The sequence below is a fragment of the Macaca fascicularis genome, chromosome 10, assembly GCF_037993035.2.
Source record: "Macaca fascicularis isolate 582-1 chromosome 10, T2T-MFA8v1.1".
Classification (NCBI taxonomy): domain Eukaryota; kingdom Metazoa; phylum Chordata; class Mammalia; order Primates; family Cercopithecidae; genus Macaca; species Macaca fascicularis.
This window is the reverse complement of record NC_088384.1, coordinates 12,735,239-12,750,586: the sequence shown is the minus strand read 5'-3', so window position 1 is coordinate 12,750,586 and position 15,348 is coordinate 12,735,239. Positions and strand designations below refer to the sequence as shown.

Below are 15,348 nucleotides of genomic sequence, written 5' to 3'. Positions count from 1 at the left end.
GGGCCCACTTAGAGGAATTTTAAAAAGAATACTTAAAATTTTGGAGTGCCATGTGGTTAGTATGTGAAAATATTTAGGTTTGCCCTAAAACCTAATTTATGGGTGAAAATGCCTGCTTCAATCCATATGTGTTTGTGTTTATATTTTAATTGCAGGTGATCCTAATGTAAAACTTCTAATTTATTACAGAGCTTTTGATAAAACCAAGTATCTACTGACTCATGTTTAAAATTCAAATTTCTCAAAGCATATTATGAAATATGCCCACATTATATTTAAAAAACTAAAAATAAATAATTATTGAAAAAAGCTATTGTGTCTTTGGTTCTTTACCCCAAAAGTTCAAGTGGAATTTTAAAAATAGATTTACATAATGTTCTATTTATTTATTTTTTTATTGAGACAGAGTCTCACTCTGTCGCCCAGGCTGGAGTGCGGTAGCTTGACCTTGGCTCACTGCAATCTCTGCTTCTCAGGGTTAAGCATCCTCCCAGCTCAGCCTCCCAAGTAGCTAGGACTACAGGCGTGTATGCCAACACACATGATTAATTTTTTTTTTTTTTTGTAGAGACGGAGGTTTGCCGTGTTGCCTAGGCTGGTCTTGAACTACTGGACTCAAGTAGAAGTCTTGCCTCAGCCTCCCAAAGTGCTGGGATTACAGGTGTGAGCCACTGTACCCGGCCTAGATTTACATAATTTCCACTAAAACCAATTTATAAAAGACAGTAGGCTTTATAATTGTATCACATTTCCATTGTAGTACACTTCAGTTGTGGTCCTATGATAATACATTTGCAGAAGGTTTTGCCTGTTTAGTTTTAGTGCAAAAATTCAGGTTTTTGCATGGAAGCAGGCTGTGCTATGCGTCCAATTCCCAATGTTGTATTTTGTAGTAATTGCACTTAACCTTAGGGAAACTAACAAAATTACTAAGTTTTAAAATTCAGATTAAATGTAAAATGTTGGCTTTCATTATACATTTCCTATAACTGTAATTGAGAACACATACCATCTCTCAAATTTGAAAAAAATTTAGAAAAACAGCAAAATTTATATATGCTTTACAGATAGTCATACCTGAGCTCTTGAGATTATCTTTGAAATTTAATACACCAAGCTCTTTCCTTGAGGAAAAACTTTCTATCCGTAAAATAATCTGAAATCAGAGTTGCTTCTAATCAAACACACTTAAATTTCAGTATCTATTTAGTGTCTTCTAGTACAGTAGGATTCTTTATTGGAAATAGAAACAATTTTTGGCTGCAATATTCTGAGTTTAACCCGAGGAAAAATATTCATTTTGATTAATTTCTGATTTTTCAGATGTTCTACTTTCAATAGACTAGTGAAATGCTGTCGTTTCTGACCTTTTATTTTTTTAAATGTGATATTCTCTTTATTAAATGCATAAACTCAAACTCCTAGTTATTTTTGGGATTTCAAGTTCATTTTACACTTTGTATTATTTAAGAAGAGCACATTTTAACAAACTCTTGCTAGAGATTTGATTCATGCTTGGTTCCATTTACAACCCCTTTATTCTTTAGGTTGCATTTATACATTTAGCATCTTTAATTTCCTTTGCTACTATTTTAATTGCCTGACCACAATAGTGACATGTGACCTGAGACCACAAACTTCTCTCCTTCTTTCTTGTATCTCTGAGATAAACTGATCATCCTGGCTACAGTATCAGCCAAGGAGTAGTGTAATCGAGTATCCCAACCTCAAAATGCATTTTAAAACTTTTTTTTTTTTTCCTTTCTTGCTTTCAGCCTTGAAACATACTTTGAAATTCTTTGTTTCTCTTTTTCCCACCAGGTGCTCCTGTGCACGAAGCTGGCATATCCGATTACATGCTTGCTTAGAAATTTCAGGGGGCAATTTTGAAACAAGCCAGGCAGAGAGACCCAGCTGCTGAAGTTAGTCCACCACCACTGGGCTGAGGACAGGATGACACAAACCAGACCTTCAGATGGGTAATTATCTGAGATAGCCATCAGAACAAGACATGCAGACCTGCATTCTCCTACACCACTCCCGCATGTTTTCTACACCTTCTTCCTTCTTAAATCCCTTCGCTCAGCCCAGAAGGCAGCGATGGTTCCTTTGAAGATTGAGCCTGGCTGTGATCCCATTTGCTAAAATTTGACCAATAGAAGTCACTTTCCTTTCACTACATACCAAGCTTCTCATGCTTTGACTTCTGAGCAGTGAGCAGCTGGACTTGAGCTGATTACAGACTTGGTGCCTGAGTGAGGAGCTGTGTGTTTTGTGCAGCTCAGCCTGTATGCCTGGTTTCCAGCGAGTGGAACAATTGGCCAGGCAGTGGACTAGGGCTTACCCACTCATGGTACTAGGCAGGGCAGGGCCATTTGCAAATGCTAGCTACTTGTGGCCAGTGGACCCTGCTACTGGGGCCTCGGGAACTCCCAATAGATGCAGAGACTGCCTTTGTCTGGGGTATTTTCCTTTGCCTCCCTTTCATGGCATCAGGTGCTATCATGCTCTGATGGTGTAAGGAAAGCAGCATTCAGTAAGTTGATGGCCTTCAGGACTGGGTAAGTGAACCAGAGTGCACCTGGGGTCGTCTGTCTCTGCCATCTGGGCTGTCCAGCCACCTGGACCTAGCATAGGTCATCTTGGTGCCATCTGAGCCTCCATGCCATCTGCACCTAACACAGGTCACTGTGTGGTGCCTTCTGGGTTTGACACAAGATCTCAGGACTTTTCTCCAGTTTCTTCTCTTTGGGGATTGGTTTGGAGTGCTCTGTCTGCATGGGATCTGTCTGTGTTTGTGTCTCTGTTTAGAGTTACCCCTTTCTCCAAGGGTGCTTTGGACCAGTCTCCATCTCACCCACCAAGACTAGGTCAGAAAGTATCAAGATAGGCTGCTTCTCTTCTCGCCAGGGGAGAAAGTTTCCAATATCCTAGCCCCTAATGTTGTCATTCTCTCTGAGACTTCCGGGGTATTTCCTGAATCCAAGTCAAGCTTTGTGGGGGGTGAAAGCAAGTCAACTCTCTTTTCTAGACAATCTGAAACTCCACCTGGTTACATATTATGGCCAACTTTTGTGTACATTTTAAGCTGATGGGCAAATTACAGTAAGGGAAATTCAGAGGTCAAATAGTTAACCTGCAACTCTACAGTTAAGCAGAGTCTTCTAAGGCTATTTCTCTTTTCTTTTCTGCCTTCTTTGAATCTGCTGTTATTAAGCTACTGGTGTTGAGATAAAACTTACTGTTTCCACGTTACTTGGAGGTTTTGTTTTTCTTATACATTTCAGCCAGTTCTGGCTAAAATGGAAATGCTAGAAACTCACTTGAAACTGCAGAAAAAAGAAGGGTAAAAAGGTTTTCAAAACCAAACTGCCATAGAGACTGCTTTACCCAAATTTTGGTTCACAGCTTTCCTTAAATTGGGGTAAACAGCTTTCCTTAGCCATGTGAACAGGTTCCAATTTCATGGGAAAAATAATTTGGATCCAGCTATCTTTTATAAAGTGGTGAGTCTGTACTGCTATCTTATGGCTGGAGTACCAAAGTAAAAGCCATCAGATCTTTGTGCATGTAGGTGTACATGTTTAGATATGCTTGTGTGTACATACATGTGTTATGTTGTATATTGTGTTTAGCATGTTGCCAAATTGGATTATAAGTAAATGAGTACTCAATAAGTCCAGATGCTTTTCAAATTCACGTGAATCTTTGGTAAATAAAACTAAAATTTTTGATTGAAATGTCTTCAGAACTGTCAGCATACGTTTTTGTCTGAGTTTATTAACCAAATAGTTTTATATTTGTCTCTGTCTACATATTAAGGTGTCAGAGTTTAACATAAAGGTTATAGGACTATAACCCAAACAAAACCAAAATTATCTTTGTGTAATTTTTTTCGACAAAAAGACTAATTTAGATTGTTGGTTTAATTAAAACAGCTGAATCTTCTGAGTTATTGGCAAAATGTGTTTACCTTTAAGGTTCTTGGGTGTTCACCTGCTATTCAGACTTTTTAAATGGTTAATAAATAAATAACTTTATTTATTTATTTATTGAGATAGGGTCTTGCTCTGTTGTCCAGGCTGGAGTACAATGGTGCAATCTTGCTTCACTGCAACCTCCTCCTCCCAGGCTCAAGTGATCCTCCCACCTCAGCCTCCCAACTAGCTGAACTACAGGTGCTAATTTTTGTATTTTTTTGTAGAAATGGAGTTTCTCCATGTTGCTGAGGGTGAAATAAATTTAAATAATGACTAGATATGTTTAACACCTCAGTTTTCAGAAGTAATCTAGATAAACTGTTAAAAATGGAAAAAATTGAGTACATGAAATTGAGATAAATTCATGTAAGTGAATTATTGTATAATTTAAAATCTTAACATTATTTTCAATTGAATAATAGATGCTGTTTTGGATGTCTGTGTCATTTCCAATTAAGAAAAAAATAATGTGTGTGAAAACATGTTATAATATTATAATATGGGAAAACGTAATATTATGGAATGGTTTATAATATTATGGAATGGTTTGTTTCATCTATAAAATACTAATATCTGACAAACAGTTCAGGATTTCTTGCTTCATAGGTTTTTACTAAAATTTAAGGTTACCAAGAATAAAAATTCTAGTTAATACATGATCCTGTAAGTTGTGTTATTGAAAACTAACACAATACTTTTATGTAATTTGGGTGTTATTTAAAAGTTACTTCTAAAAGAAGGTAGAAAGGACCAGTAAGTAGGAGAGAGATGTTAAGAAAGTTGTGGTTATGAAGATGTATTTTTGGTAAGAAAGGTTATAAAGAAAATAAAATGGTTTTGTATAAAAATATAGTCTCATATGATAAATTTTTGTCCTAAAGAAAAATGATTATTTAGGAAAGAGAGAATTATAGGACAAGTCAGAAATGCTAAGCATGTCATGTATGGTCTGTGTAAGTCGCAAAATGCTCATGAAGGGGAATTTATAAAAGGAATTTTGTGGGGTTTTTTTTTTTTTTTTTTGAGGTGGAGTCTGCTTTGTCGCCCAGGCTGGTGTGCAGTGGAGTGATCTTGGCTCACTGCTACCTCCGCCTCCCAGGTTCAAATGATTCTCCTGCCTCAGCCTCCCAAGTAGTTGGGATTAAGGGCATGTGCCACCACACCCAGCTAATTTTTGTATTTTCAGTAGAGTCAGGGTTTCACCATGTTGGCCAGGCTGGTCTCAAACTCTTGACCTCAGGTGATCTGCCTGTCTCGGCCTCTCAAAATGCTGGGATTACAGGCATGAGCCACCATGCCAGGCCTATAAAAGGAATTTTGATTAAGTTAGCTATGATTAAAAGGGAATTATTCATAATAGTCTTTCTAAAGAACAGTCCCCTATGTTTAAATGGGGTTTTCTTAAGGTATTGATTTGCTCTTAATGAAATTACAAGAAAATTTGCTTTTTAATTCTATAACCTGTTTCTTTTGAAAACTTCTCAGATTCATATCTCAAAAGTTCAGCTTTTGTTGTATCTCACTGCATTCAGCTTTTTCTGACTTTTTCTCCTGACCTTTTTTCCTGACCTTGTGATCCACCCGCCTCAGCCTCCCAAAGTGCTGGGATTACTGGCGTGAGCCACCGTGCCCAGTCCAGATAAAAATATTCTTTAAGAAAAAGTCATTACTAAGGATAGAGAGGGTATGTACATAAAGATAAAGTATTTTAATTCACCAAGATGATAAACTGATTTAAAATTTGTACATATCTTATAGCCTTAAAATGAATACAGCAAGAATCAACAGAAGAAAGAAAAGAAACCCAAGAAGAACTTGACAAATCCACCACCATTATGGAAGATTCTAACATATTTCTATCATTGGTAGATCATGCAGAAAAAAAACCCTGTAAGAGTGTAAAAGATTTGAATAATACTGCTAACCAGCTTGATTGAATGCTCATTTATAGAATGTTTTGCATAAGAATTAGATAATACACATTCATTTCAAACTCCTGTGGAACATTTGTGAAAAATGACCATATATTATACCATAATCAAGTCTCAACAAAGACTAAAGATTGAAATTATGCAGTTCACCTTCTGTGATTATATTGTGTAAATTATAGATCAACAACAAAAAATACATTATTAATACATTTGGAAATGAAGATGTTCACTTTTTATACAATCCATTAGTCAAAGACAAAATTCTAATGGAAATTAGAAAAATGTTAAACTGAAAGATAATGACAATATCACATATTAAAACTTGTGGCATGCAATTAAAATAGTACTTAGAGAAAAATTGATAGCCTTAATTTCATACAATGGAAAACAAGGGAGACTAAAAATTAATGAGCGAACCATCTATCTCAAGAAGTTAGGGAAAAAACTGCAGCAAAATAAAAAGAAAGAGAAGGAAGCTAATTACTATTGTCTGAATGTTTGTGTCTCCCCCCAGAACCATGTGTTGAAGTCGTAACCTCCAATGCAATGGTATCAGGAGATGGGGCAGTTGGAGGTGAGTAGGTCATCAGGGTGGGGCCCTCATGAATGGGATTAGTGCCTCTTATAAGAAGAGGCACAAAAGAGATGATCTGTGTCTGCCATGAGAGGGCATAGCCAGGAGGCACCCTCTACGAACCCGAAAGTGAGCCCTCATCAGACACTGAATCCGTTAGAGTCTTGATCTTGGACTTCCCAGCCTCTGGAACAATGAGAAATAAATTTCTGTGTTTATAAGCTATCCAGTCTACGGTATGTTATTATAACAGCCTGAACAGACTAAGACAGAAATAATAAAGGGTAGGCCAAGTACAGTGGCTCACACCTGCAATCTCAGCACTTTGAGAGACCAAGGTGGGTGGATCGCTTGAGTGCAGGAGTTGGAGACCAGCCCGGTCAACATGGCAAAATACCATCTCTACTAAAACCACAAAAATTAGCCAGGCATAGTGGCATGTGCCTGTGGTCCCAGCTACTTGGGAGGCTGAGGTGGGAGGATTGCTCAAGCATGGGGATCAAGGCTACAGTGAGCCATGAATGCACTGCTGTACTATAGCCTAGGTGACAGAGTGAGATCTGGTCTCAAAAAAAAAAAAAAAAAAAGAGAGAGAGAGAAAGAGAATACCTTAGTAAGTGGCACAATCCATCTTTCTGGCTTCTCAGCATTTGTATCAACACAAATCTGACTTTCAAACAAGAGGACAGGCTGGGTGTGGTGGCTCATGCCTGTAATCCCAGTACTTTAGGAGGTTGACATGGGCAGATCACTTGAGGCCAAGAGTTTGAGACCAGGCTGGCCAACATGGCAAAACCCTGTCTCTACCAAAAATACAAAAATTATCTGGGTGTGGTGGCACACACCTGTAATCCTAGCTACTGGGGTGACTGAGTCAGGAGAATCGCTTGAACCCAGGAGGCAGAGGTTGCAGTGAGCCAAGATTGTGCCACTGCACTTCAGCCTGGGCAATAGACAGAGTCTCCATCTCCAGACAAAGAAAAAAAAAAAAAAAGACAACTCTATGTTTACACTTAACAGGATGCAACTATCATTCATGCAAATGAAGACATTCTCAGTCTCTCCCCAAAATGGGGAGATGCAAAGATTCCAACAGCATTGTATTCATCCCTGGACAATGTTAATAACCCCTCAAATCCAGTCACAGTGCTGGCTAAATATTCCATTATCTAGATACTGAATTGGAAAGTTAACTTCCAACAAAACTTATCAAAAAATAGATAATAGGAAGGGGGAGAAAGAAGGAAAAAAAGTGGTTAACATATACAAACACATACACACACACACAAACACAGCAAACAAGGAAGAAAAGGTTCACAACTGCTACAGTCCTTGTTTCTGTAATAGGTCATGTGGCTGTAGTTGACATTTCAATTCTGTCTTCCACTCTTCCTTGTACAAATCTTTTGCTCTCAAGTGGCTAGGGCTCTTTGCATGATGGAGTGACCTAAATCTTCATCCTGAGGTGTCTGGGTCCTTAGTGGTCCTGCCTTTTTTGACTGTCACGCTTTTTTCACTTATTTTTATGGTTGGACATGCAAGTCCTAAGGGGGGCATCCTAGAGCATCCTTGGGGGTTCAGATGTGGTCCTCCCTACCTCCACCATGTGGCAGCAACCCAATTTTTCCTTGTAATAGGGATCAGTCGCCCCAGGCAGTAGAGTAATCCCTTTCTTCTCTTGGTTCAGTGGCATGAAGACTCCCAATGGCCAACAGCAGTCTCAACATCCAATTCAATGGAGCTGCAGTTGTGTCCTCTGGTGGAAGCATTTGTCTCTTGGGAGCTATGACCGTGACCTCCAAACCTGCAGAGCTCAGAGCTGTGGAGATGGGAAGAAAAATTCTGCAAGCAGGTTATTAGGTGTTCAGTGAGAGGAGCTGCTCCCATGTCTATCTGGAATCCTATATTCTGGTGATGAGAGAAAAAGCATCACATTCTGACTGATTTGTGATCCAAAGCATAAACTGCATCCTGTACAATAGAAGTCAAATCCTTTCAAGTTCTTCTTTCACCCTGGACGATTTTCTCTTGAGAGATCATTTATCGTACCAGAAATCTGGTATGGTAAAGCAGATTTTGGAAGCAAAGACAGGGAGGTGAGGCCTGAGTCTTGAAACAGAAAGAAAAGAGGACCATAGAGAGAAAGCACACAGAGGGGCCCAGACTTTGTGTTGTTCATGTCCTTGAGTGAGGGGTTAACAGGGAGAAGAAGAGTCAGTAGAGGAGTTCTCATAAGAAGAACTCATAAGTGCCACATGAATTGCTCTAAAGACAGAGTCTCAAGGAGAGAGGCTCAGCACTTCCAGGCACCACAGGTTAGCCAGCAGAGAGGGATGAGCTTGGCTCTGGGCATCCCTTGCTAGGGCACCCATTCTCTGTGAACTCTTGTGCCTCAATCTCATTGACTGGCTTTCGAGGCTTAAAGCAGAAAAGCACCGTGTAACTTGGCTTAGGAATTGCTCTTAGGCAAATCTATAGATCCTGGGCTTTTTACATCTACTCTCCCCAGAAGCCAGCAGTGGGAGCTCCACTGATGAGTCCAAATGGAAAACGTTCCTGGGTATTTTTGGTTCCCAGCCCCATCTTCCAGCCTGGAGAGGAGGGTTGTAACAGTTCACAACATGAGTTCTAGTCAAAATTCAGTTACTCCAGCAGCAAAAGCCAAACCTGTGAGAGGCAGAGGGGTTGTGCCTTCAGACTGGCTCTTGTACAGGGTGAGAAGACCTTGTGCTGATAGGACTCACCTGTTTGGCACAGGCGGCACCCATTGGCGCTGTTCATGGTCCTGAACTACAGCTGCTGGTCTCTCTCTCTCTTTTTTTTTTTTTTGAGACGGAGTCTTGCTCTGTTGCTCAGGCTGGAGTGCAGTGGCACGATCCTGACTCACTGCAACCTCCGCCTCCGGGTTCAAACGATTCTCTGCCTCAGCTTCCCGAGTAGCTGGGATTACAGGTGCCCACCACCACGCCCAGCTAATTTTTGTATTTTTAGGAAAGATGAGGTTTCACCATGTTGGTCAGGCTGGTCTCAAACTCCTGACCTCAGGTGATCCGCCCGCCAAAGTGCTGGGATTACAGGTGTGAATCACCGCACCTAGCCCAGCTGTTGGTCTCTATTGCACTCTCCTTCCACTTTCCATAGAGTCAGGGGTGACTTCAGTTCAGCCCTTCCCAAGAATTGGGAATCAAATTAGCAAGGACGTGAGAGGAGAGGGGAAAATGGCTGGAATCCTTTGGAGAATACTGCTGCTGAGACCTTTCCAGGGAGAAGAAAATGGGATTTTTTCTTTTGGTCATCTTTGACAAAGTTTTACAATTATCAAGACCTCTGAGTAGCTGGGAAGCACATGACAACACTACACCACATCCCTCTGCTGGTAAGTTTATAGAAGGGGATGGAGACCCAGGACTGTGAATTCCTGGAGTGCAGGGTCCATATTGGACTCCCTTATCCCTTGCCAGTGTACAAGGCAGGCATTCAATAAGTGTTGTTTGAACTGATAAGATGTTGGGTGTAAGAGACTAAGTACAAGAATACCTCAGAGATACGGTAGGTTTGGTTCCAGACCACCACAATGAAGTGAATATTGCAGTAAAGCAAGGCACGCAATTTTTTTTTTTGTTTCTGATACATATAAAAGTTATGTTTATACTGTAGCCTATTAAGTGTGCAATAGCGTTATGTCCAAAAAAGTACATACCTTAAAAATATCTTATTGCTAAAAAGGCTAATGATCATCTGAACCTTCAGTGAGTTGTAATCTTATTGCTGGTGGAGGGTCTTGCTTTGATGTTGACAGCTGCTGACCAATCAGGGTGGTGTGGTTGCTGAAGGCTGGGGTGGTGGTGGCAATTTCTTAAAATAAGACAACCATGGGCTGGGTGTGGTGGCTCACGGCTGTAATCCCAGCCCTTTTGGAGGCCAAGGTGGGTGGATCACCTGAGGTCAGGAGTTCGAAACCAGGCTGGTCAACATGGTGAAACCTCGTCTCTACCAAAAATACAAAAATTAGTCAGGCATGGTGGCAAGTGCCTGTAATCTCAGCTACTTGGGAGGCTGAAGCAGGAGAATCACTTGAATCTGGGAGGTGGAGGTTGCAGTGAATCAAGATTACACCACTGTACTCCAGCCTGGGCGACAAGAGTGAAACCCCATCTCAATAAATAAATAAGACAACAATGAAATTTGCCACATCGATTGACTCTTCCTTTCATGAAAGATTTATCTGTAGCATGTGATGCTGTTTTATAGCATTTTACCCATAGTAGCACTTCCTTCAAAATTGGTGTCAGTTCTCTCAAACCTGCTTTATCAACTAAGTTTCTATAATATTTAAAATGCTTTGTTGTTATTTCAACATGTTTACAGCATCTTCACCAGGAGTAGATTCCATCTCAAGAAACCACTTTCTTTGCTCATCCATAAGAAGCAACTCATCATTCACTCAAGTTTGATCATGAGATTGCAGCAATGCAGTCACATCTTTAGGCTTCACTTCTACCTCTAGTTCTCTGGCTATTTCCACCACATCTGCAGTTCTTTCTTTTACTGAATCTTCAACTCCTCAAAATCATCCACAAAGGTTGGACTCAACTCCTTTCAAACTCGTGGTAGTTTGATATGTTCATAATGGCACTTAGAATGATAAATGCTTTCCAATAGGTTTCAATTTATTTTGCCCAGATCCAGACTTGAAAGCTGAAAGGACTCCTTGGTCCATGGGCTGCAGAATGGACGTTGTGTTCGCAGGCAGGAAAGCAACATTCATCTCCTTGTGTGTCTCCAGCAGAGCTTTTGGGTTCCTAGGTCCATTGTCAATGAGCAGTAATATTTTGAAAAGAATATTTTTTTCCAAGCAGTGGATATCAACAGTGGGCTTAAAATATTCAGCAAACCATGCTGTAAACAGATGCGCAGTCATCTAGGCTAGAGCACTGGCAGAGTAGATTTAGCATCATTCTTAAGGGCCCTAGGATTTTCAGAATGGTAAATGAGCGTTGACTTCAACTTAAAGTCACCAGCTGCACTAGCCCCTAACAAGATAGTCAGGCTGTCCTTTGAAGCTTCAAAGCCAGGCATTGTCTTCCCCTCTCTAGCTGTGAATGTTCTAGATGGCATCTTCTTTCCTTTGAAGCTTCAAAGTCAGGCATTGCCTTCCCCTCTCTAGCTATGAAAGTTCTAGATGGCATCTTCTTTCAATAGAAGGCTATTTCATCTACATGGAAAACCTGTTGTTCACTGTGGCCACCTTAATCAATGATCTTAGCCAGATCTTCTGGACAACTTGCAGCTGCTCCATCAGCACCTGCTGCTTCACCTCACACTTTTATGTTATGGAGACAGTTTCTTTCCTCAAACCTCATGAACCAACCTCTGCTAGCTTCAGACTTTTCCTCTGCAGCTTCCTCACCTCTCTCAGCCTTCATAGTATTGAAGAGAGCTGGGGCCTTTCTCTGGATTAGGCTTTGGCTTAGGGGAATGTCATGGCTGGTTTGATCTTCTATCCAGACCACTCAAACTTTCTCCATATCAGCAATAAGCCTGTTTCACTTTCTTATCTCTCATGTACTCATTGGAGTGGCGCTTTTAATTTCCTTCAAAAGCTTTTCCTTTGCATTCACAACTTGGCTAACTGCATGGTGGAAGAGGCCTAGCTTTCAGCCTATCTCAGTTTTTGACATGTCTTCCTCATTAAGCCTAATCATTTCTAGCTTTTGATTTAAAGCAAGAGACATGTGACACTTCCTTTCACTTGAACACTGAGAGGCCATTGTAGGGTTATTCATTGGCCTAAATTCAATATGGTTATATCTCAGAGAATAGACAGGCCAGAGCAGAGGGAGAAAGATGGGGAACAGCTGTTGGTGGAGCAGTCAGAACACACACAACATTTATCAACTAAGTTTGCTGTCTCATGTGGGTGTGGTTTGCGGTGCCCGAAAACAATTACAGTGGTAACATCAAAGACACTGATCACAGATCACTGTAACAGATAGAATAATAATTTAAAAGTCTGAAATATTGTGAGAATTACCAAAACGTGACACAGAGACCCCAAAATGAGTATATACTGTTGGAAAAATCATGCCAGTACTCTTGCTCCATGCAGGGTTACCAAAAACCTTCCATGTGTAAAAAAACACAGTATCTGTGGCTCAATAAAGTGAAGCCCAATTAAATGAGGTGCATCTGCACTCAGGATAAGTTTTGCTTTCATCCCTCCTCTAAGGAGAGGAAAAGGGCTCAAATTCGAGGTCCAACTATGTGTCAGGCATTTGATATTAGGGCCTTTCACTTAATTCTCATAGGAGATTTATCACAAATTTCCCAAACAAGAATCAGCCTCATCGAAGTGAGCCTCCTGAGTGAGACTCTATGGCTCCTAAGTGGGGAATCTAGGGCTCGAACCCAGGTCTTGCTGATCCCATGTTTTTCTCACTATCACTGGATACTTCCTTCTTATGCAAAGAGAGAAATGCAAATCTACAAGAGAAAAATGGGCTCGCAGTCCAGACAAGCATCTTGATTAATGTCTGGAGGTCATGTTAAAAGGTTAGAAAGTTGGTTTTGTCTGCTGGGCATGGTGGCTCATGCCTGTAATCCCAGTACTTTGGGAGGCCGAGGCGGGCGGATCACCTGAAGTCAGGAGTTCGAGACCAGTCTGGCCAACATGGTGAAACCCTGGCTCTGCTAAAAATACAAAATTAGCTGGGCGTGGTGTCATGTGCTTGTAATCCCAGATACTCAGGAGGCTGAGGCAGGAGAAGAGCTTGAATTCGGGAAGCAGAGGTTGCAGTGAGCCCAGATTGCACCGTTGCACTCCAGCCTGGTCCAAAAGGGCGAAACTCTGTCTGAAAAAAGAAAAGTTTGTTTTGTGATGGCAGCTGTTGCTAATCAGGGTGTGGAGTCAGGAGCATACGTCTAGGGTTGGAGAGCTTAGGAGCTTAGGTGTAGGAGCTTCAGTCTAGTCAAGAGCTTAGGTCTAGGGTTGAACTCAGATCTCGACATGGACCAGGCTTTCCCCCTGTCTCAGTGCCTCATTTTGGTTCAGTTTTAGGCAGCAAAAGTAATGAATGATTTCCAACTACAGAAGCCATCATTCGGAGAGCCAATAAAGATACAACAGATCTGGCAGGAGAACAAGATCCAGCCCAGGTGATGGGGTGTGAGGCTCGAGACTAGCTACAGGTAGGTCATTTCCCTTAGCTCCTGGATGACTCAGCTTGGCAGCCACCCAGACTTCTATCAGGACTCAGATGGTGGAGCCAGCTCTGGAGCCGTGTCAGGTCAGCTTTCTCCCCATGTCACCAGGGAATGGAGATTTTTCTGGTCTGCTGGGGCTTTTCCTAATTCTGCATGGTCTGCTTGAGTGCTACTCTTCACCTATCGCTCTGCCTAGGCTGCGTTGCCCTTATGAGCCGTCTTCACAAGGTACGTTGGGAGGATGTCAGGATGTCTTCCAAAGGATCTGTAGACATGCTTTGAAGTACCTATGGAGCCAACGTCCCCTTTGCTTCAAGCTTCTCTCCTGCTGTAGGAAATAGTGTATATGGTGGTCAATTTCCAAGGCAAAGTGCCTCGAATAGGCTTGGGTCCACAACCTGAGGAAGGACAGGATATACAGGAAGGACAAGGCCCCTGCTTGTTGGAGGCCCCTTAGTTACACTCACTCGAAGCAGTTTAGTCTAGGATGAAAGTTTACTAGCCTGCAAAATAGCTCGCTTTGTCTATTCTTATCAGCTTGCCTGACCACCTGGGTCATAAGTCAAATACTTGAAGAGCACCTTAGCTGACTATGATTGCAGTGCATTATGGGCCACAGCAAACTGCAGCGAGACAACCCTAAAGTAAACACCTAAAAGTCCCAACCCAATGACCAATAGGCGACGTCTGGGAAGATAGTGACCCCATAGTACTCAGCCTATGAGGAACCAGGGGAGGGACTTGCCCACTAGGGGATACATTGCTTGTTGTAACTGTACTGGGTGTGCCTGCCTACCAGACACCAGATCTTGCAAGACTGTCATTAAAAGTCTTACTTCTGGCTGGGCGCAGTGGCTCATGCCTGTAATCCCAGCACTTTGGGAGGCCAAGGCAGGCAGATCACCTGAGGTCGGGAGTTCGAGACCAGCCTGGCCAACATGGAGAAACCCTGTCTCTACTGAAAAACAAAACAAACAAACAAACAAAAAACTACAAAATTAGCTGGGCATGGTGGTGCATGCCTGTAATCCCAGCTACTCGGGAGGCTGAGGCAGGAGAATCACTTGAACCCGGGAGGCAGAGGTTGCGGTGAGCTGAGATCGCACCATTGCACTCCAGCCTGAGTGACAAGAGTGAAACTCTGTCACAAAACAAAACAACAACAACAACAACAACAAAAGCCCCACTTCTGCAGTTCTCTGTATCTCTAAGTTCATCCTTTGGGTTTGGACAGGTGAGCGTGTTTCTCGTACTACCCACACTAGTGGGCCCTGCAGGCTTCCTGGTTGGTCCGGAGGTGGATGCCTGATGCAGGTTGCACAAATCAGAGTCTCCCTTCTGGAGATTTACAATCGAGAGCTAGTGGTTCTCATAGGTTAGCCTTGGCTGTCAGACCTGGAAGGTCAGGAGACCTGGGGCTGAGGGCTCCCTTTTGGGACAGGTGTCAAGTCCTTGTACAAACAGAGAAACCAGACTGACAAGGGGGTGGGATGAAGGACCTGAAGGAGAAGCAGAGCCACAGAGGACCGGGCAAAGAGAGGGGCTGCCTTGGTGGGGACAGCCTGTAGGCAGCGCCAATAATGTGGGGCTGGTGCTGTCCCCACTGTGGTCTCAAACACCGGACTAGTGCCCGGTCAGCACAGAGTTCAGGACAGTGGCG

The 15,348-nt window shown here is 42.0% G+C and overlaps 1 long non-coding RNA gene across 2 annotated transcripts; it reads left to right on the top strand.

The window, feature by feature from the left end:
• The first annotated feature begins 566 nt into the window (after positions 1-566).
• LOC135965305 (uncharacterized) lies at positions 567-6,356 on the top strand. Of its 2 annotated transcripts, XR_010578212.1 has the most exons (4): positions 567-661; positions 1,822-1,979; positions 4,082-4,178; positions 5,739-6,356. It is a non-coding gene; the product is annotated as an uncharacterized lncRNA (long non-coding RNA). The 2 variants fall into 2 exon arrangements; XR_012418726.1 differs by lacking the exon at positions 5,739-6,356 and having other exon boundaries at positions 1,822-4,828.
• Positions 6,357-15,348: the final 8,992 nt, after the last annotated feature.